General features: G+C 31.5%; 1 long non-coding RNA gene across 1 annotated transcript; it reads right to left on the bottom strand.

Moving 5' to 3' along the window:
- Positions 1–4,282: 4,282 nt before the first annotated feature.
- LOC146996281 (uncharacterized) lies at positions 4,283–9,931 on the bottom strand. The gene is made up of 2 exons (XR_015041897.1): positions 9,891–9,931; positions 4,283–4,443 (listed from the first exon to the last, which is right to left on the bottom strand). It is a non-coding gene; the product is annotated as an uncharacterized LOC146996281 (long non-coding RNA).
- Positions 9,932–24,406: the final 14,475 nt, after the last annotated feature.

Genomic DNA, 24,406 nt, shown 5'->3' with positions numbered 1-24,406 from the left:
CATAAAAATACCTTTTCGTCTGCTTACTATGCAGTAATAAGGAATACAATTAACTTTAATTTTACGAGATTTCGATTTTATAAAAGATTTATATTAATATAGTATTTTTCGTTGAACAAATTAGAACCTAAGTATATTTTCGCTCTTATGAAAACAAAATAAGCCGAAGTATAGTTCTGTGTTTGCGTTAGGCTATGATTGAAGACGTGTTTGTTTAGTCTAACACAGCAAAGCACTTGAGGGCTGTCTGCCTAAGCAAAAAGAAGTTTTCGTGAAGTACATTCTAAGGGAAACTGGGCTCGTATTTACGTTACACATGGGGAAAACATGAAAATAAATATACAGCCGCTCGATTGAACTACCAGTGTTCAATAGTCTAAACCACTTTGTCGTTGATGACCCAAATGATTGAGGTAAAGTACTCTCTGTTTGGAGAAAGGGTCGCATAATTGAAGTGCATTTATAGGATGTTTTAACTGTATATGAAGAAATATGTTGTTTTAAAAATCAGTCAGGCTAAAATGTCAAATGTAATGATTTTATATCGGCCAGAGTAAATAACAATTCTCAGTTTTCGACACTGGGTCAAGAAGACTTAAAAGGTGCAGACATAGGGAAATAATGGATACAAATGACGGTTAGCTATTAATTATTTATATTCTTCTCTGTTCCACATTTCTTACTCGGATACCAAAGAAAGATGAAAATATTTTTTCCTATACCTTCCGCTGACCAAATTTCGAGTAACTATTTTAACGCAGCATCTTCATCATGGACATATAACCCAAACTTTAAGCTCTCTGTCATGTTCTATGTCATACAAATTTTGATAAATTATAAATATGCAGTTTCTGCGTACATGAGATATACAGTAATATGTGTGTCTCGCTCTTAATTTAATAATAAATGTTATTTACTTTTTTAATGTGAATTTAAATGTATGTTAACTGGTCACACGACTTCCATATTGCAAAACATATTAGAAGAAATCTATTTCAGTGCAGTGCAAAGCAGCATTCTACAAAGCGTCTTTGCAGAAAGACCTTTTATGATTCAGAATATAGTTTAAGCTCCAGGATATTTCGCATCGACTTATAGATGAGAAAGGCCGTCAATTTCAAGTCGACACGCTCAGCTGCGAACAAAGCCAACAGGTAACGGTTTCGTAGCGTGGGAGGGATGTTCTGTTTTGGGGGTAAGTAAAACCCCTGGGTAGCAAGGGGGAGCAGCTGGTACTTGCGATAAAAGGGTGTTTTTGAGCAGACGAAACACCACCGGTCACTAGAAGTACCTCTCCCACTTTCTTTCGCAGAAAGGATCGTTAAGTGGTCTCATATCGCATAAAATCGTCAAATACTGGAAAAAAACGTTAAACTACTCAAAATATCATATAATTGTCCCCTCTGGAACATGTATTTCAGGAATAATTATTTTTTAAATGCATTGAAGTAAATTAAGCATTGAAGTCCAACCTCTCTTCGGAGTGGGCTCTGGCAAACATTATTCCGTGTAATATGGACAAGACAACAGCAACAATGTTATAATGCAAAATTCCCTTGTTCTTTTCTAGATCATGGAGAAATTGATTTGACAAACGCATGAAGCAATAAGATTATGCGTGAAAGCACTAACTTCCTGTATTATGACTGTGTTAAGCATTATTATATGTTAGAATTCATTTGATGTTAAATTATTTCAATTAATTGCAGGATTTCTCTGTTATTTAATCCTCTCTCTCAGCTATAGGCCTTGCCTAGGTAAAGAGAAAGCTGAAAATTTAATATATAAGATCTGAAAGTATGGTGCCTTTTATTTCTTATATACTAACTTCTTTTTCAAGAAAATATTGAGAAGCACATCAAAAACAAACAAATATGCAAGTATTTTTGCTTCATATTTAAATAACATTTCGCCCCCCCTCAAGCAAATCGGAAAACAGAGATGCATCTTCCATAAGCGATTATAAAAGTGGGAAAAGTTCTTTATAATGCTTGAAGTTCTCATAACTGCATGTCTAATATCCTACCTGAATGCCCATAATATATGTATATGTAGTATATAAACATTTGATTTTTTTTATATTTTACTATTAAATATAAATAATATCACTTTTTATTTTAAATTCAAAATGCACTTTCGTAATATTGTTTTTGATTTCATTGTTTTGTAATCGTGCATACATACTGTACTTGTTTAAAACAATTATAGCATTATTACATTGAGACAATGAACAGGCTTTGCTACATTGACCATTTAATCCGCATGAATCCGCTAGCAGCATTATCATTTCTTCTTTCCCCCTTTCTTCTTAAGCAAAGGTACATAAGAAATATAAATAAATAACTTCTACTCTAATATTATTAAATACCAAGCAAAACGCTGCAAGAACATAACTGTCTAAAAAAAAGGCATTTTGTTAACAATCTTGTTGACACTAAAAATGTTATCAATTAAAGTTATTAGTTAAAAATGTTATTAAAGTTTATTCTTTTTCATTAATAAACAATATACTATTGCTTTTGTCAAGAAACTTAAATACGTAGTGTGAATGGTAATCAGTCATCGATTTCTATAGCCACTGGTTTATTATTTTTTCCCTTTTTAATGAAAGAAAGAATTGTAAGAAATTTTATATACACACTGTAAAACAAAATCTGTAAAGTTACTAAGAAAACTCATGAAAACTGGGATGCCATGGGTTATTTGAGTAACAGCAACAGGTGTTTTCTTTGTAACTTTACAAGAGTTTTGCCTGTAATGGTTACAGATCTTTTTCTTGTAATATCACAGCATATAGTTATGTAAGTAGAACATATTTTTCTCATGTAAAATCCCAAACGATATATCTGTAATGGTTACAGATTATTTGCGTGTAATATTACATCAAATAATTATGTAAAAAGAACATGTTTTTCTCATGTAAGATCTCAACAGATATATCTGTAACCGTTACAGGTTATTTGCTTGTATTATTACAGCACGTTATTATGTGAGTAGAAGATACTTTTCTTACGTAAAATTCCAATGGTTGTATCTGTAAAGGTTTCAGATTATTTCCTTCTAATATCCCACTAAGTAATTATGTGTGTAGAATATATTTTTCATAGATGAAATACTAAAGGATATGTCTATAAAAGTAATAGATTTTTGGTCTAAAATAATGCTTATTATAATAAAATACATTGAAATGCATATAAAGCAATGATATCTGTAGGTATATATATCATTTTGATTAATAATCGATATGAGCTTAATTTGAGTTCAAATTGATATGCTATTCCTTACATTAAATTACATGTATATCCTTTACATAAAATAATGGAAAGTCATCTGGAATTTATATTTGGCCTGTAAAATAGCTGAAAAAAAAACAAAAATTGCTTTATTTGCATGTTTTAGTGTCAATTATTAAGATATGTTCTAGAACTTTCTTTTTAGTAATTTTAGTTAAAATAAACACATGTTCCTTTAGATTTAACTTATATGAGTAAACGTGTTGCATGTTGATATGATCATATTATTACAATAAAAGACATTTTGTGAAATATTTCTATGAAGAACTCAGACCAGCTGTTCTTTATGTTTCAAAAATATTATATTCTCTCCTTCTAAAAAATGACATTTTCAGTAAATTAAAGAATTCAACATAGCAATGAACTTTATTTTGTTACTACAAGGAATTCAAAATTTTGTTCATAAGCTTGAATTACAACGTCCAACTAACCTTTTTATTCTTATCTGCACTCAGTGTTTGACAACAGTCTGCTATTGTTTGAAGTAATAGATGGCAACTGCATAACGTTTTTACCCTACCTACAAATAATTTCCTTTGAATTAACAGATAGAAGTCTTTCATTAAAAACCTAATATCATGCTTTTTGAATAAGCATAAAACTTCACCAACTGACCTTAATTTTTAAAGCCTTGCTTCCATTAAAATTCTTGATGCTTAATACAATTATGCCTTTTTGTTTCAAAAATTAATACTTCAGTTTAACTTAAAATTTAATGCATTTAATTTTACCTATAATTTTTTACAAACGTGATATGTAATAAAACTTTAAGCTTAATAATTACCATTTAGAAAGTGATACTAAAAAGTATTCTTAGTTATTATAAATTTCGAGATTTGCATACAAAATTGTGAAATATACATGTGACAACAGAAAACAAACTTTATGCTCTCTCTCTCTATATATATTACAGCATGTTAATTATGAAGTTTATTGAATTCATAATTTTATTGTGAAACATTATGAAGCAAATAATATGCTAATTAAAATACAGAAGTAAAAATAATTTATTACTTAATTCATAAACTTTACATAAAACCTTAAAAAAAGAATTAATTAAAAAATAACACAATATAACATTTCATAAAAATTCGTTTCGACTGCTTGGAAAAAATGAATGGTTTTTCCCCTTCTTTGTAAACCATGTCTCCTAAATAAAGAAAAAAACATTCCTTTTAAAATCATAATCATAATCATGCTCTTAAAAAGCTTATAAAAATTATTTTAATAGATGTTTTAAACATGTGCTCATATAACACTTTTAATCATATTTCTTTATAATATCTTAAGTAATCAGGAACAGCTTAAATACTTTAAAAAATTGCATTACAGTGAACCGTCTCATTACTACAAGCTACCTCAGTCAATCACTTTTTAAATTTAACCAGCATTCCTCATAAAATAACTAATTAGTAAACATAACTTCTCTAAGATGCCCAATATCATTAAAGATCAAAATCTTCAGGAATCACGCATAGCTAGCTTAGAGAAGGTTCATTGTACAAAAACAGCCAATATGCAAATCTTTTCATAAATGAAGCCACCATAGTTATTAAATATAATATACAGTATACTTATATTCAGAATTCAGAACTTGAATAAATTTCCCGAACTGTTTTAGCATTCGAAAAATATTATATTTATTACCTTAAATTTCTAAAACAATATTACATATTGGTCAAATGAATCACTGGGACTCGGACAACATTTTCCTCCAAGCTTTCTTTTAGCAACAGGATTCTGAAATTGTTTTAATGATTTAGGTAATGTTTGTCTCTCTTAGGCGCTCACAAAACAAGTTACCCTAAATTTTTCGTCTGCATAGTGGTCGTTTTCATCTTACTAACTGATTTGCTGGTGGATTTTGGGTGCATGGCCTATTATTTATGAAACAATAATAGTGAACAGCTTCAAGAAAATGGGGATATCTAATGCTCTTGATGCTATATTCCCACTTATTTTTACTAATTTTATCTTCCGAAAATTGAGAGGCAAAAATTAAACGAATAATTTAATTTCCAAAGGACACAGTCACAGTAGGAATATAACAAATGAAAAGTAATCATGTATAAACTACTACTATCACAATATTATTTCTTTAAAAGAAACCTCTATTTCAATATGAATACACATAATTGCAACATCTAATAAGTTATCTCATTTCTTTATAATTTGAATTTCTCATTCTCATTGTTGTTCTTGCAATTCCTTAAGCCTCAGATCATACATAAATAATTAGAGAAGATGAATATGCAGCTGATATGGCAAAATTGCACAGTGAATGGCAGTTGGTATTTCCTTTCACTATCATAGATCATTTTTTGTATTAGGCTGACATAATATTCAACAGTTAGAAGAGAAAGATTCAACGGGGCCTTTAGTGTACTAAAGTTTGCCTTTGTTAGTATGACGAAAACAATCAGTATGTCGATAAATCCATTTTAAAATCTTGGTATATTCATTTTCTAAATGCATTAAAAGGGGGAAAGTTATGCAAATATTTTTTTTTTTAATTTTCAAAATCTGGTTCTAAAGCTGGGTGGGATGGAATATGCAACGCAATACGGTAATTCTGAAGATCATTGCTCGTGGTAGTACAAACGGAGTGGTGATTACATGCTGTAGAAGACGGCACAAATTGCAGTTCCAGATGCATTAAATGCTTTGAGGTCTAGGGAATAGCATTGGGCAATAATAAGAATGAAATTCAAGGTATAGGGAAGTAGGAATGAAGATTATTATTATCAGATACTGAAATGTTAATGTTACTAAACATTCTTATTGGAATGTAGGTTTCTTTTATATAATAATACTATGATAGTTACCAGTAGTTCATTCATGAATATTTTTGATTGGTTATGGTCTTACTGTAATCACATCCTTCAAAATTAAATTATTGCTTAATTTCCCCCTTGATTTTCATACTATAGTATTAGTAAAAAGGAGGGAAAAAGTCTGCAAGTAAACATAACTCCTCTCTATATATCATTATGTCGATAAATCCATTTTAAAATCTTGGGATATTCATTTCCTAAATGCATTAAAAGGGGGATAATTTTGCAAATATTTTTTTTTAAAATTTTCGTGGGCAACTAAGCAAAACAAATGTGACTTTTTCTTCTTTAAAAAATTTGTGTTAATAAATAGGATGAGAATTAAGTTCATTTTAAAGACTTATGACACATGAAGTATACATGATCAAAATAAATTAGAAAATTAAGTTCAAATAAATTTTAAGCTAAATTACGTGTTTAAGTTGCAATACTTCAGTTTGATCTATAATCCGGACCTCAAAGCTACAAACTTTCTGCGCATGCGTCGCGTTGAGGCATGCGCGTAAGACCTTTACGGCTGCGAATATGCGTGTGCGCATGCGCATAATACGTTTACACATGTGCGTTTAATGTATAACGGACGGTATAAGCTAAGCTAAAATTATCTAATTCAATTAATGTTACAGATTGCGTTGTTCCTTAATCTTCGAATTAGATCCGGCTTATTATTTTTTGAAGACTGTTAGAGCAATTTTATAAAAGTAAGCTTGAACTTTCAATTATGTCAAATAGAATTTCCGATATATATTTACTAATATGTAAAGGATCTACAAAGCGAAAGTATGTTTCGAAGTCCATTAAACAAAAAGTGGAATTGCTGCAAAAAAATGGATAAAGGCATAATCCTTTGTTTATCTAACCATTCAGAAATCTGCTGTTTATCAATTTCACGCTACTGTGCGGCGGGGGGGGGGAGACGCCGCGGCGCGCAATGTATTGGATGTTCATCTGTCAGCAATCCTTATCTTCAGGGCAGATGTTTTTATTTTATTTGGCTTATAATTCCTTACTAAATGTAGTATTTCATCTCGATCTACTCCGTCTTGTTTATGATTTAAATCAAATTCCTCGTCAATATAATTCGCTTCCGATAGTGAAGAAAGTGATACAGAGGTTATTGAAAACGAAAAAATTTCGATTGACAAATTAGTCGGTATTCTCGACACAGCAATTATAGGACTTCAACAGCGGAACTTTGTAACTGAAGAAGAAATTATGGCTGTTTATAGAATTAAAGAGAAAGTATTATCACATAAAACGGAGCAACTTAAACAACTTACATTGAAAGAAATGTTTAATAAAGTAAACAAATAAATATTAAGCTTTTTTTTTTTTTTTTTTTTTTTTTTTTTTTTTGTAAATTTTGATACCCTTTAGATCATAATTGTTCTTTATTTCATAAAAAACGGTTTCATATTTTTAATTTTAAAATTTCTGCATGCCATCTTATCAGATTTAAACTGATGATCTGTAATCCGGAAAAATTGATAATCCGGAATCGCCGAAGTCCCAACGAGTCCGGATTAACGACTTTTGACTGTACTAACAAAACCAAACATCATATTCCCATTCTGCACAGTATAAAAATTCTTCTGCAAAACTGCAAAAATTACCAACACTTTGGCTTATTTGATAATTTTCAAATTCACTCCTTTGTTTGCATTTAGAATTTATAACTTTAATTTTCCACAGAAATTTGTTTTTGATTTTAAAAAATTTCACTGGCATAATTTCATTCACTTCAGCATATATTAATAGATGCAGAAAGTTTTTGTACCTTACATAATTTTAAATCTTATGTAACCTAACGTAATTAATAACAAAATCAAAACGTAGATCAGAAACTGCATAAAATTTAATAAATAATTTCTACTAGTGTCACACGAAATGCTATGAAATTCATCAATAAAATGAGATAATATATATAGAATTAATATTGCACATGTGTGAAGCTGGAAGTTTTACGTTAAATACTTTTTTTTAATTAAGTATTTTTAAAAATGACCCCTTAGAGCATGGGACCTTTCGTAATTAGAACTTGCAAATCCACTTTGCTAGTCTTTCATAACATTGCTTTTCTTTTATTAACAAGAAATATTGCATTCAGTTATTTAATTTAAGATTTCCAAAAATAATGCTACTGAAAGGCATGAATACTTACTTAAATTTGAAATTAATTTAGTTGACTTAAAATAATATTTAAAAAAATAAATCTTCATATATACGTCTAACAATCAGACCTTATTAATTTTCTTTTATTTGAACAATATCTGAATTCTGCATTAGTTTGGACTAGTAAATCATTGGACAATTAAATACCAAGCTATAAGAGAACTAATGTAGTTTACAAATGCACTGAATTTTATTTCCTGCATTAACTTTCAAAGAAAGTAAAATTTTCTGCATATTTGCATCATTTGGATTGATAGAATATGGCAAAGCATGCAAAGGCTATCAGTCTAAAGGGAAGTATATATTCATGGACGGCTTTGTAAGGAAAAGTAACTTGCATTTCCATTTATTCATGTGTGAGTATATATATATATTTACAGTTGTTAATCCTAAAATCAATGCTTCATTAAAAATTTATTATTATTTTATTTTTAATACTAACATACAGATACAGAATTGTGTTAAATTCCAATACACAATCATAATTTATTTAAAAAAAACTTATTTTATGATTTATATATTATATTACATGAATAAGAGAAACATTTGTCAAGAAATATATTAAACTTGTATTAGCAGATTCATGCTATCCTAGTAACAAGACTATCATACCTCAAAACTGTATTAAAATTGGGCAAAATAAAATCAACATAAATTCTACATTAAATGTTTAAAGTTATATATACAATATAATAAATTTTGTAACTTATGAAATATTAATGGAATATTTTTGGAAATAATGTACAAAATTTTAGTTTTCTTTTATAACTAGTTTAACGAATTTTTAGAAAAATATTTTAGGTCATTTCCATCTTTTCCCTGTTGATATTGGTATATTAAAATATATGGAATAATTAAGTTGCATCTAGTTAGTAAACCAAAACATTACGAAAAGTATGATGCGACATATTTTTAATCAATATAATTACTTCATTTTGGAATTATAACATATTCGTAAGAAATTAATACCATTGAAAAAATAATATTATTACACTAAAGAATAAACCGCATTGTTCAAGTTTTTGTAATTTTACTTCATAACACACTCGTATATAAACATATTAGACTGAATTATAAACCAAGTATAATTAATTAGGTAATCCTAGAAAAAGAATAAACTAAACCTAGTAAGCAAAAAAAAAAATATATACATTACATTCAGAATTCTAAATGTTTACATAAACTTTTCTCGCAAGGCCTGCCGGGAAAAAGATGTCAAACGTTCTTTGGTCAGACGATTACAAACGAACGCTAACATGATTAATTTTGTTTTCAAAAACCACATTACCGTTTCAATTAAATACCACAACAGTGATTAAATTTTGGAATAATTAGTTATAAATAATAATACGGGCAATTTAAGGCGTAATTTATAGGATGCGCAATGACAAAATACTACTATTAGATCTGCATTTGGAATAAATATTCTGCACTCTTTCAACTCATTACGAACACTGATATTAATTAATCGCAAAGCTTAAACGTTTAAATACTTACTCACTACATATAACAGTGCAAAGTGCATGAGAATAATCTGCATAAAATGAACAAAAAATATTTCAAACGTAATTGTAAACATTTTCTTACTTACCTGCGCTATACAACCAACATGCATTCAGCCATGTTTTTTTCTGCAACTAGCTTTCAAACACTTTTCTTCTGATTGGCTGATTTCCAGTCAGTCACGTGATTCTTCCGCGTGGCTACTGAAACATTATCTGTAATGTTACAGGCAAATTAGCTGTTCCAGCCACAGTTTGCTTTCAACCTGTTACCATTACAGGAAATTCTTGTGTAACTTTTTGATTTCTGTAACTTTACAAAAATTTTGCCTGTAAAGAGCGAACTTTTTTTTTACAGTGCAGGGGTAACGTTATCAGTAAGGTTTTTCAGCGCAAGAAACAAGGAGATTCAGCAAAGCTTTCAGGGGGATTCGAACTTCCAATTGCTAGCCAGATGTGCCTCGAATTACACCATGAAGGCATGCGGTAAGGACGGAGAAATTTATTAAATAGGAAGAGAAGATTATACTCAATTGAAAATGTATGAAAGCTTTATAAAATATTATTTTAATTAGATTACAGACAACAAAGCAGCAGTCGCCTACAGGCAGCTGGTGATGCTTTACATACCACCTTTAAGCAAATGCTATTTCAGACAGGACTTTTAGAGTGACTCTGTATGGAGACTCCCTGGGAATTTGCTGGGAAATATTACAACTTTCCTGGATTATATGAATTTAGAAAATCGACAATTTATATGTAAATAAACTAAAGAATTTGTAGAATTCTAACATTGTAGTTCTCTTCTATATTTTTTCGGGGAGGAAGGTAAAAAATAGTACTGTTCAATCGAGCTCATTACACTGCGCTAACCAGAATGATAGCTTTTTGATTTAAGAAAGGTCCGTATTTAACGAAATGGCATAAAAAATTAAGCAAAAATATTAAAAGCAATCAAAATTTCAAACTATGTCGCAAAATATCGTAATTTGGAATGTCTTATTATTTTGAAAAATTCATGCTCATTATATGGATTTATACTTAAATTAAGTAATTAGTAATAAAAATAAATGATTTTCGGGAAATTCCATTTATTTAAGAAGGAATGTTTTTGAAGACAATTGTTCTGATGTATCACTTTTCTTCCCAATTATATATTAAAGAAGCTGATAACTTTCTTTTCGCTTACATTAGGGATAATTTCTTTTTAAGCCTTTTCGGAGATGTCTTTAGATTATTTGAATATGGCAAAGCCTAAGATCTTTGTGAAAGATCTAAGAGAAAATGGATTGTGTTTACGTTACACTCGGGGTAAACTGCGAAAAACCAATCATGCAGCCAGCTCATTTACCTGGGTTCGAACCCGCTATGAACTGTTAGTATTCAGCTGTCTTAATTAGTCTCTCGCTGGAGCAGATGTCTTAAATGTTCGTTATTATACTGATACATTCTCTGACGTTATTTTAAACTGAAGACTATTCATAATATAATTTTAAAATTTCTGAAGATCATTCAGGTTCGATTTTTCTCGCTATTATTGTCTTCGTTTTGATTATCTTTATCAAAGCTCAACATTCACATTGCGCAAAATTTCACTTTAATTTTAAAATTAATTGCCTGGATCATCTTCATCCATTTTCACTTACAATTCAACTTCTGTTAATTATACTTTTTCTTTGCCGACTTGATAGTCTGTTCTGCAGCCTCACTCCCCAATATTTCAGGATCTATGCTTTCATTTCTGAAAAGTGTTTTTAGAAAAATACCAGAATTTGAGTTTAATGTCTCTTACAAAAGCCACAAAACGTAAAACCATCAACTCACTTTGTAGGTTTCTGAATTCTGTGGTGTTTACTGAGATTTTTTGTCTTCTACACCGTGGCTGGAAACTCAGCTTCTAAAATTCTATTCAAAACCTTTTACTTGTGTAAAGTCGCTTAGCTGCAGAGATGAAGCCTTTATCCACTGGCTTCACCCGTAACCAATTTTTGCTTTTAAAGTTAATTGTATTAAAACTCTTTCGATGTTGTCCACACTGAGTAAAGATTAATAAAGTTCGAATTCAAAAAAGCTTACTATATTTCTAAAAAACAAAACCCTTTTATTTGGGTTTTACCAGATGTCCTGTAATAGTCTTGTTTTGGAATATAGTATTTATATAACTTATAAACACCCTCAGTGTTTTCATATTTTTTCTTCCCATAGGTTTCCTGTTTCTACACACATTATTATGCTATATTAACAAACTACAGAAATATGTTCTCTCTTATTTATCAGCAAAATATCACTGTTACCAGCAAGTTGTAATTTATTCGAGGCCACACCTTCCATCTTTAATGTTAAGTTGAAGCACTCTCCTAAATGCTTGTAAGAAACTCCAAATTAAGCTCCGAATCAAATTATAACTATTTGATTGGTAAATGTATTGATAGTAGTTTGACATAAACAATAGAATGACATTTTCTACTTTTCTGGATATTCATTTTCATAGTTCATATTTCATAGTTCATATATGAACAAACTACAGAAATATGTTCTCTTTTATTTATCAGCAAAATATCACTGTTACCAGCAAGTTGTCATTTATTCGAGGCCACACCTTCCATCTTTAATGTTAAGTTGAAGCACTCTCCTAACTGCTTATAAGAAACTCCAAATTAAGCTCCGAATCAAATTATAACTATTTGATTGGTAAATGTATTGATAGTAGTTTGACATAAACAATAGAATGACATTTTCTACTTTTCTGGATATTCATTTTCATAGTTCATATAAGCGTAGGGATTCCTAAATAGATTCAAGAGATTTAAATTTGGATATTATGAACGATATCAACTGCTAACTAGCAGTTCTCAATTTAACCTGATCGGTGAATTCTATACATATACGTCCAAAAGGCCTTCTTTCGTTAGAAATAAATTTTGTGATTTTTAATAATCAAACTTTAAAAATATGCTATAAAAACATGAATATTAATGTAGTAGTAGTCAGTACATCCAGACACCAGCACCGTAGATATTTTCGAAAATGTTATAACGTATTTTGTGTTTGGCTATCTTAAATTGAGCTCGACGTTCGAAGACTGTTTAGAGAATAATCATTAATCCTTAAGTACTACAGAGTCAGAAGAAGGGTATAAATGACCATTAATTAGCTCAAATAAAGTCCACAGACGGCACGAACTCGTGCTTACAAAGCCAACGCTTTTGTCTTAACTCAAAAGGTAATGAATAACTTAAAAATAATGTAGTTAAATGTAGCCGAAGGGTTTCGCAAGTTAACTATCGCGCAAGTTGGCTCTGACCAGACAGTCGGAGTAAACAAGCCTAATGACAAGAATAATTCAATGCCACAGAAGTCTAATCGCTACAGAATCAAAAATATTAACGTGGCCTTCAAGCAGGCAGAGCACGGTCTGACTTCCCTTCCAAAACCTTCTCTAAAATACTAACTTCCTTCTACCTCATTTAAATACACACGCGTTAGTAAGTTTGCATTTTGGAAAGAAAGTGGGAATTGAAAGCAAGAGCGATAGGAAAGTTTCTTGATCATAAAATAACTATTAAGTAAATTAAATAAATCTCCGCAATGTGATGGGCGATAATTGGTCAATTCATAGCTTTTGCCACTTCCCAATCCTCTTTAAATGGCTAAGATGTAAGATGCCCCATACGTGTCAATGCAGTAGACGCATCCATCAAGCGACTGCCAGGATTCATTTTCCAGTCAGGGCACATTTCAATTTTTAAGACAGTTCATTGAAAAATTCTCGATGTCTATACAAATGAAAAACGAAGTTTTAAAATATTTTCTTTTTTAAACTGTACAAAAACTGTAAAATTTGTTAAATGCTTGGCGACCAATAGAAAAAAAAAAAGTTTTCTGCCTTCGCCTCACATTTAATCTTGACTTAAATCTTGGAATTTATCTTCGCCTGGCATTTAATCTTGTAATCTTGCCTTAAAAACTTAAAATAATTTTAATATTTTTGCTGTGAATTCAGGAAGAAATTCTGGAAATAAATTAATTTACTAGAATTAAAATGATAAAAATATGCTGGAATCCTAGGAAAACTGGCTAGTAATTTCCTGAGATAAAAACTGTTGTTATTACACGAAAGTACTTAAATTTAATTGTTTTGTGTAAAATAAATGGAACAATTTTTAAAAAGAGTGCTCCTAAGTTACGTCGAATGTGAGAAAATGGTACGAGTCAGTTGTTAAACTGGTGAAATATCTTAACTTTTCATTCCGATATAGATAAAAATTATTAAACCCATATTTAGTAATTAATCTTTCTTTCTGTTAAAGGCTCATACTGATCCACTGCCAATTGCCGCATAATATTGATGGCAGTTTGTTGCAAGTTTGGTTTCCCGTCACTGCTATGATGACTGTAATATGAGTAGAAATTCTGTTGGTAAACAAAGTTTAATTTTCCGAAGTAAGTCCTCCCCGTAAGCCTCCATTCTATTGAACCAAGTAATCAAGTTCTGTTGGCTAATAGTGTTTTCTTAAATAGTGGAATGGTTGTGACCTTTATTTCTTTTTTCGGGCGGCGGAGGGCACAGAGTCTCCTTTTTTGAATGCTTCTTTGCTTTTCTGAAGAGGCTTTAAGAAAAGTTTTGCTTTCCAAAATTCTGAAGTGCCTTATTTCGAAAAGCATCCTAAACCCCGCTGTTGAATTATTACAAAAATTCATTTAGAGAGATTATGAAGAACCTTAAGTGCTAATCTCTGATTCTGTGAGGAAAGCCAGGTTACATATAGCCCCATTTAATCTTTCGGAAGACTAAAACGAAATCGGAAGAAGGTATAAAATTAGCCTTTTTATTTGGTCTTCAGCTTGAAAAGTTACCGTCCTATTTAAAAACAGGAAGTCTAAACTGTGGGATTAATAGAAGCAGAGTAAAATGTAGGTAATTAAAATAAAAGACACACAAGGATAAATTTGAACCTATAAGTTTTGACTCAGGCTTTTGAATTACGCGAGCAAATATGGTTAGCAAAGAAGACTAAAGCAAATTCATATAAATTTCGAAGTTGGGAGAAAACAGTATGGTGATTATCAGCGGTTTCTGCCGGTGTTCGCCGAAAACATCGCGGACGAAAACGTCGCGGAGAAAACAACGCAAGGCGAAAACGTCGCGGTACAAAAAATCGTGAGAAAAAATAAAGCAAAGAGAAAACGTCGCAGTTCTAAAACATTGTGGCACAAAATATCGTTGTCGAAAATAAAGCGGTTCAAAAACTTCGCAATTTAAAAACATCGTCGACGAAAATATCGTGGTAAAAAAACAAAGTACCTACAAATCATCGCATGACGATAACATCGCAGACATGCGTTTTTCAGGCTTTAATAACTGTAAAAATTTAACAATTGTTTAATAATTGTAAAAACTCGCATAATGGTTTGTGAGCTCAAGATGTAAAGAAGGATAATTTTTACTTTCATATTTTTTATTAACTAATATTTGCTGAAAATGCAAAATGGAAAACTAATCCAATTTAAAGCACTTAATAGAATTTCAAACTGACATATTTAACTAACAAAGGCCATTAATAAAATATTTTTTATAAGTTTTACTGGTAATTTTTCATGAAAAGTATTATCTAAAAAGAATAGAAAAAGAAAAATAAGTAAAAAATTGTTAAGTTAATTATGAGATACTTTTCCTCACTTTTGTTAATCTGATACTCTTATAATGAAAATTACTTCTTCTTTTATTTAAATTTGTTGTTTTGCTTTTTTTAAATGTATTAATTAATAAAAAATATGAATGTGAAAATTATCGTTCTTTTGATTTTGCACACACAAATTTTTTTGCATATATTAATTTGCAATTATTAAAGCCTTAAAAATCTGGCTGCGATGTTATCGTCATGTGATAAATGTAGGTACTTTATTTTTTACCACGATGTTTTTAAACTGTGAAGTTTTTGAACAGCTTTATTTTCGACGACGATATTTTGTACCACGATGTTTTAGAACTGCGATGTTTTCTCTTTATTTTCTCCCACGATGTTTTGTATGACGAAGTTTTCGCCTTGCTTTGTTTTCTCACGATGTTTTCGGCTGTAACCTTCTCTGCCAAAAATTTTTCTCTTAAATTCAAGAACTGTCTTCTTATGCATATTAACTAATCTTCATCCTGGTGGGAGCCGACGAAAATAGAAATGACAATTAAGGAAAAAATAATAAGATAGCTAGTTAATAAACATATAACTCTCCATGGTAAGGACAGAGCCGGCGTAATAGCTGGTGTAAAAAGCACACCAAGCGGTGGAATATTTAAGAGCGAGAAGCATTTTAGGATTTAGAGAAACCCCTGGCATCCCCATTTAGGAAAATCGGAATTGTACTGGGAGGCACTAGCCCTGTTCATTTTCCTTAAAGGCCGCATTTATCGTCTTGTTAGCGACATGCAAAACTAAGAAAAATATTAATAGTGACTCTGTTTAATAAAGGTTAGTATATTATTTGGATTCAAATGAAAATTCAAGATGACTCAAAAATGAAGTTTCACTCTACATTAATGGCACATACACCACATTAAAAGTATATTTTAATAAGCACTTAGCTTTCTAAAATATGAACTTTATCATGTAACCTCAAGCAGTGTCTCACATAATCCCTGGGCCCTTATAATTCCATCAGAGAAACACTGGTGAAGAATAATGACTATAACTACTTCTAATTGCGGAGGACTTACGCTGATATATTCACTTATACGTAAGCATTATTCAGACAATGAGAAATGTATTACGTCATTTACACTATTGTCATTTACACTTGTCACTATTACAACATTGTATGAAATTCGTCATGATAACCCTCCATTTTTTTACAATATGGCAACCCTGTCCCGGTATACATCATCTTACGTATGGGGATAGTGCAAAGCGCCACGTGCCTGCCGTCATTTTAAACGAACTCTAGCCGTAAACAAAACTCTCGAGCTGCTGTCGGTAAACTGTATCGTGATTGCTTACCCCCTCTTCTATCCCAAGCGTTTTCCTCTTCTCGAAAGTTCCCTCAAGAGTATATTCTCTGCTGCTTCAGATCCACTTTGCTCTTCAAGTGCTAACAATAAAGCGGAGGGAAACCGTCTTCAGCGATTATCTCTGGCCTCCATCATTGCTAAATACGAACCATCGTTTTTGTCATAAATGCTTATTTGTGATGTTCTACATGCTTAATCTGTTAATCTATTTAATTTGTTTCTGTTGCAATATTTCTAGAATTTTTAAGAGTATTTAGGCTTTTTAGATTAAAAATCTGGGTAACTCTGCATATTTTCCATAGACTAATAATATGACTGACTGATAATTCTCTCCAAGAAAAGACAACGAAATGAAGGTCAGTTATAATCACTGGGTCTTATTTAAGAGTTATTATGAGTTTTGGGGGTAGCCATATATATAGTTTTCCTCTGAGGCTCATTTATGTTTCATGCGTAGTATAACTAAGAAAGTAAAAATGAAATGGGAAAGAAACGTTTCCTTTGTAAAGCAAAGGAAGTGAGAAAGTAAAGAACATTTTCTTGAACCTCCTTTTGAACCTTCTCTTGAACCTTCCCTTGAAAGCATTGATTAACATTGATTTCAAAGCCAGCAAATCGGCCAACATTTTTGTTATTTAATTTCTAACCAATATCTGAGTGCTTCTTTCTTAAGGAATAAAACTTTTCCTTAGAAACTAGATTGAGCTTTGAAACTTTTATCTCTTTCTTCATAGTCTTGTGAAATGAAGGAAATTTGCATTTAAAGAACTGGGTACTTTAAAATAAATATATCATCAGATTAAATTTTAAAAAAACTCATTCTTGTAAGAGCTCTCTCTCTCTTTTCCCTTTTGAGAATTCAACAAAAGAATCTTTCTTTGACATCAAATAAGAAGAGCAACAAGCCCATTTAAAACTTAAAATTAGGAAAACGACCACCTTATATGTGAGGCAGGTGTTAAATAAAACTCTATTGATTTTGAGAGCAATCAGACACAGCTACCTTGTCTTCAGAGAAAAAAATTCATAAAATTTTGTTTAAAAGCTACTCCAGAATAAGGTTGCCATTTTACTTAATTTTAAGCTACTTTCTTTGGTAATTTACCTTCAGTTAAATTAAAATTTTACAAATTTTTATTTTTTCGTACTTTCTGTTATTTACCACTCAGAAGGATCTAACCATTATGTTGGGGTAAATATGTCAGAAGGCTACCTGCATTGTTTTCTGGCATATTTTCATAAGGGAGAATCAACATTTAGGTTAAATATATTCTTTAACTTCTTAAGAATGAATATATTTGCACAGAAGAACCTGAGCGAGCTTAAAATTAATTACAATAGAAATTAATTAAGTAATTGGAAAGTATTTATGATTATTAATTAATTTAATTAATTTTTGTGGTTATTATTAGTTATTATTTGTTTATTATTATTAGTTATTAATTTGCGGTTATTATTAGTTTTTAATTAATTTTTGTGGTTCCTAATCAAAGCTTAAAAATATCAGAAGTACCTTAAAAATGTCTATTAATATAATTATTAATAGGAAACAAAATATAAAAGTATTGCCATCATATCCATGGATTTTTAAATGGATCTGCTAAATTCCGAATAATGTCGAAGTTGTTGAAAAAGTGGTATTTATACATAATTAGCCTAAAAGAAATAGGAACTTTCAAAGTCTTACAGAAACGAGAGTTTTAATAGATAAAGAAGAACATATCCTGAAGTTTATTGCTTGATTAGAGAATTCTGTGTCTGACACTTCCTAACATGAGAGATATCAATGCGATAGATAGTCAAGGTCTTCTCAAACATGTCTCAACAAGTTCATGCTAGCAACAGATGTTAGGAGCTGTTCAAAGTTGTCCAAATTTAAAGGAAGTAGAAAAAAAAATCGGTCTTGATCCTATCCCTACAAGAATTTTTTTTTTTTTTTTTTTTTTTTTTTTTTTTTTTTCAGCAATGATAAAATTTATTCTTGCATATTCAAAAGCACATAAAATGCTTTTTCTAAGCTGCCGCATAACTCGACAGATGTCAAATGTTCTCAAGTGATGATGACCTTGCGAAAGCAAACGAAATGAAGAGGTTTGTGAATTTTAAAGATTTCCTTTATAAAACGGTTGCAGAGTCATTAGGATTTTTTTTTTTTTTTTTTGAAGCAGAAGGGATGACAAATGAGCAATGTCCTCTCCGGAACTCGAACCACGGACCTCTCGAATAGGCGCCGAGCGTGCTGACCATTACACTACGAAAGCATGCTAAGAAGACGGGAGAAATACCTTATATACTCCCCCTTTTAAAGGAAGACTGGGGTGTAGGGGACCAAATCGCCCTGCGTAATGATGAAGTAATTGTGCGAAGGCTAGTGGTAATATTTGAGCTGCGTCTTTTTCTCCTGTTACTGTCCTTTCTCGCATAGCTGTATAGAGCTTCTGTATTTTATGAGCAATTTATTTATTTCAGTTTCCGAATCTTTTTCGGAATCGTGATCGATAATGAGCAACTAAGACAGCTAATACTGATTCAACGGATACGGGTATTAATTTCACGCTGAAAGAAATTATTTTAAAAAGCAGTTTAAATTAAGCAAAAACAGAAATAATTTAGGTTTTAAATAAAATCTAATTTGTTACTTAAATATTTGATGCTAAGAAATTTTTTGAATCTGTACCTGACTGTTAATTTTGGAGAAACTACCAAAACTCGGTCTTTTACAGCGATCTCCAAGCAATTTTTCCGCAGGATTTTGGCAGGAGATAAGAAATCTCCTCATATCTATATAACCTCTCTTCTCTACTTACTAATGCACACAAATGAATCATGCTTAGAACCAATCCTTATCTTCCCTTCGATATAGTTCATATTCGAACGGTTAGATAGCGGACCTTCCTCCCTCCGTTCCCAACCTTTTGTCTAGTCTCACTGCCGCAAAACAGGTTGTCCCTGTTTGCATTTATTTGTTTGTGTTTACGGCTCTCACTCCCTTCCAGCCCCCTTAACCATCTGCCGCTTATGCCTCAGCTTCAAGGCAGTAAAAAGTAAATCGTAATGACAAATGGCCGCTCATCCTGCCATATTTACTCTGATGTGAGCAACAAAAAAAGTGAAAACATTAGATTTAGGATATTCCAGTAAATCCTGGAGGATATCATTGAATTTTACCATGAAGAAAGAGTTAAAGAAGCAGGTTTTCAGTTTTTCAGTTAGTATATGTTTTCAATAAATTTAGAATTATCATCATAAATATTAAGTTTCATTGTTGTTATTGGGCCTTGCGAAATAGAATAAGTTATATTCCAGTTATAGCATATAAATGTACTGCATTTAAATTTCGATATTTTAAACTAAACCATAAAACTTAATGTAAGCATTAGACCGTGTTATTATTAGGTCCTTAACAAGTGTTAAGTAAAATTGCACTCCGAAGGGCATTGTTTTGAGAGCGTCCTCGGTAAAAACATATTTATTTATTTAGATGATATAATAATTAATAGTGAGACGATTAAAGAACACATTAAAGATAAACACACAATGTTTTCGCTTATGCCTGAAAGGGCAAGTTCGTGGCTATAGAACTTCGTTGTTTAGGATTTAAAATATCGAAAAAAAGAATTGAAACCGAAGACTCAAAAATAATAGTTATCAAAAATTTCCTTTCACTAAATGCTGCAAAGAAGTTATCATCATAAGCCATGTGTTCAAATTATAGGACTTTGATTAAAGATTTAGCTAAAATAGCTGAGCCCTTGTTACTTGTTACAGTTAAAAAAAAAAAAAAAAGAAAGAAAGTCAGATTTATTTGGTCAGCCGAGTCAAATACTGCTTTCGAATAACTTAAACGAGCATTGATTCAAGCTTCCTAATGACGATGAAAACTTGGAAATCGCTGCGAGAGCGTCGGACTACGCAGTGGCTGGCGTTTTAGCTCAAAAAGGTCAACCGGTTGCAAACTTTAGTAAAACTTTCAATCCTACACAAAAATTTAGGTACATTTTGGTAAAACTTCTGTTACAATTTATTCCGGTCATGCGGCTGCGGGTCGTTTGTACTCAGGAAAGAATTTATCTCAAAGATTGATTAGTTGGACCCTTAAACTTCAAGAAACCTAATCACTAAACATACTCCCGGGAAAGAAAACGGGGTGGCAGAGGTATTATCAAGAATAAAATTTGGTGAGGAGAGGAATGCAATAAAATGTGCTATGCTTACTGTGGAAAATCCTCAATTAGCTTTAACTGTTGTTGCAGAATTACAGAGGGATCCCAAATTATAAATATTATTGTAGATATTATAAAGTTATAGTAGTAAAATTATTATAAATATATAAATATATAAAGTTATAATAGCCGAATTATAAAGTTATCGATAATAATATTTTGTGCAAAAATTACTAATTAGAATAGCTAATTCAGATCACTAGTTTAAGGTTAAACAGTTTACAAGAGCTGCATAATTCCCCAATTTCAGGGTACCTTGGAATAAGGGAAACAGTACAGCGAGTTTGTGAGGCGGTATATTTTCCACAGTTGCAAAAGTTTGTAAATGCATATGTAGTGCCATATTTGCCAGCTAGTTAACGATGTTCATTATATCCTGGCTGTATACATAAATAGTATAACGGCTACTTCTCCAAATGCATTAGTCTTAATGACTTATTAGGTCCATACCCATGAAGTGAACTCAAAGAAAATACATATCTATTCCTTATTGTAGACCATTTTTAAGTGGCTAGAAATGGTCCTCCTAAAAAGAGCCTCCGTAAAATAGTTTCAGATACTTTTCTAAATAAATATGTTTTAAAATATGCAGCTCCATTAAAAGTAATTTCTGATAATGGTAAATAGTTTATAAGTCAACGATTGAAGGACTATGCGCATGCTTGGCATATGACATTTAAAAATGGTACCTTACCGGCCGCAGTGCCGGTGGAGCGGGTAGGTAAGAATATAGTTAAGATCATACGTTGCTATGTGAAAACTATCACAAGCTCTGAGATAGCTATATCAGTGAGTTAGCATTTGCTTTAAGCTAGGCTAAACATGACACGGCAGGAAAGACTCCAGCAGAATTATTTTTGGGAAAAAACTAATTATCCCATAGGATAAATTATTTTTTTATTTCAAAAAAGAACATAATTTAAAACTGATTTATAGAAGTTAATAGATAAAGGCATTGAAAAATTCAGACACTGCAAGAAGTCATTGATCATCATATTAAGGATCGGACATTGCAACATGCCAAAGATATATTAGATATATAAGGCGAGAAGTTAATTACAAGGCGGGAGACAAAATACTTAAGTTAAAACATTCAGCATCATGCGCTGGAAAAGGTAAAGTTGGGAAGTTTTGTCCACGGTTTGAAGGACCATATGTGACCCAAAAGATTCGGGAATCACAGTCTTCCGAATAAAATAAGAGAAAAGAAATAGAAATGAGGAAGAAACAGTGGCAATGAGGAAGAACAGTGTTAAAGGTGTTTTACATGAAGAGCAACAAGAAAAGACAAAATAAACGAGAAACAACGGTAAAGTTCTACTGAAGTCGAAAACGTACATTCCCGGAAAACGAGAGACCATGAACCGCAAGTACGGAAGAAAATCCTAAAGAAGATTAATATTGGGGCCAGATACTAGTAGGAACAAGACACCAAGGCATTACCCGAAAGTAAAAGGTTGGTTTATTTAATTACGGCAACGCACACTAGGGCTATCTGCCTAAGAGGAGGGATGCCTTCGTGGAGGACTTTCTAAGGGAAACTGGCTCGTATACACGTTACACATGGGGAAAACCACGAAAACGCCCATGCAGCCAGCCCGTTCGCGGGATTCGAACCTCGGACCGAACTACCAGTGTTCAGCGACTTTACCGCTCGGCCGCTGGTGGGCCGAAAGTAAAAGGATCCAGGAGTTCCTGCAAACGACCTACGGATAACCAATGTAAGATTCTACGGCAAAAGCGCCCAGCGGAGAAATTCCAACACCGCAAGGAAGGCCGCTAAAGTACTAGTGATCCGGTCCGCCTAATTTCCAGTTGAGAGGTCCAGCGAAAACTTCAAGTCAGAGACCATATCCTCAGTCTACGCAACGGTCAGTGGAGCCAGAGAATCTTCAAGGACGTCAAAAAGTTAGAAGATTCCACGAGAGAGCCCAGAAGAGAAAATGGCAATTTCAATGAGAAGGTGAAAAGCAGCCCCGGAGAAAAAATTGCGGCAAGCAAACCTTTATCCTTCGAGGGAGGATTTCGTTACCAAGCGAATGGAAGAGTTTCGAAAAACCAAACGCTAAGTGAAATTTATTTTTCTTCGTAGATTCAGTTCCTATTTTGTGTCGAAAAATGTAAAAGTTGCTATTTATCTTAAATTTTGCTTCAAGTGAGATCATTTCAATTGTCCTTAAAGTAGCAAGAAGCTCTTGATTTAAATATGCATTTATTCGCAGTGATTTTAAGTTAGTCTAGACACAAACTCTGTTTTAGTCTAACAGATTGATGATGAGGAAAATTTGGCGAAAATGTAAAGTAACTTTAAGCCACTTATGTGCATATATGATTTAAAGTTTAAATTTTCTTAAAATAAATGTATTGTAAATGTTTCATGTACTATGTTTTCGTATTACAAATGTTAAAAGTTGTGCTAAAATATGTGTTGAATAAAACAAATTTTTGCATAGATGTAAGAAGTGTAATCTTGCAGTGAAATGAAATGTTTAAATGTAAGCTAGCAGAATGACATAAAATTAGGTTAAAAGCAAAAGCTAGAGGTGTGCATGAAATTAAAGATTAGGCTCTCCAGCCAACACAAAAGTTTAATTACTTATGTTAGGTGAAATTTTAAAATTAAGGTATTTTTGAGGTTTTGTGAATCCAACATGTAGGATGTGGGTTAGATGGTAGAGTTGCTACACTTATTCAAATGCCAGTTATTCATACATTTCAGTACATTTTTTACTGGAGAGCAGTGGGGAAAAGAAATTAAAATAGAATAAATGAAAATGTATGAAAGTTCTGATAAAAATGTATAAAAATGATTTTAATGAAATGTTTGAATAAGAAAAGGTTCAGAAAAGCTGAACTATATGTATATATATATATAACAATGCTATATAACAATGCTATATGTGTTGAAGTTTTCTGCTAAAATATTTTTCTTTCCAGATGATTAAAAGAATATCAGAAATTGATTTATAGTGAGTGTGAGTCAAAGAAAATTGTTTGACGGAGATCTAGCTCTTTATAATATAGATTAAGGATAGCTTTAAGATAGTTGTAAGTCTATTTTGTTGTAAGATGTTGGCTCATGGTTAAGTTAAAAATTAAAGATCTTTTCGAGGTCATTCATTAAAGAACTTCGTTGCGATAACTTAAATTTTGATTTGGAAAGATGTAAAGTTTCTATTTTTAACTAACCAGTTATTTTATGTTCAATATCTACTTTCATTTCTCCCTTCGTTCTTCTGCCAGAATTCAAATTTTAGCTCAAGCGTATTTAAATGAGATAGAAGGAGAAAGTACTTAAAAAGAGGTTTTATATTTTTTAGACCGTCTTCTGAACCACATTATTAGTTGAATTTCTATGATAGCAATTTGTCTTCGGCGT

The sequence above is a fragment of the Stegodyphus dumicola genome, chromosome 7 (genome assembly GCF_044657685.1).
Source record: "Stegodyphus dumicola isolate Sdum_Otavi_A_Nest chromosome 7, ASM4465768v1".
NCBI classification, from domain to species: Eukaryota; Metazoa; Arthropoda; class Arachnida; order Araneae; family Eresidae; genus Stegodyphus; species Stegodyphus dumicola.
The sequence above is the reverse complement of the archived record's forward strand: the minus strand, read 5'-3'. Positions and strand labels throughout refer to the sequence as shown.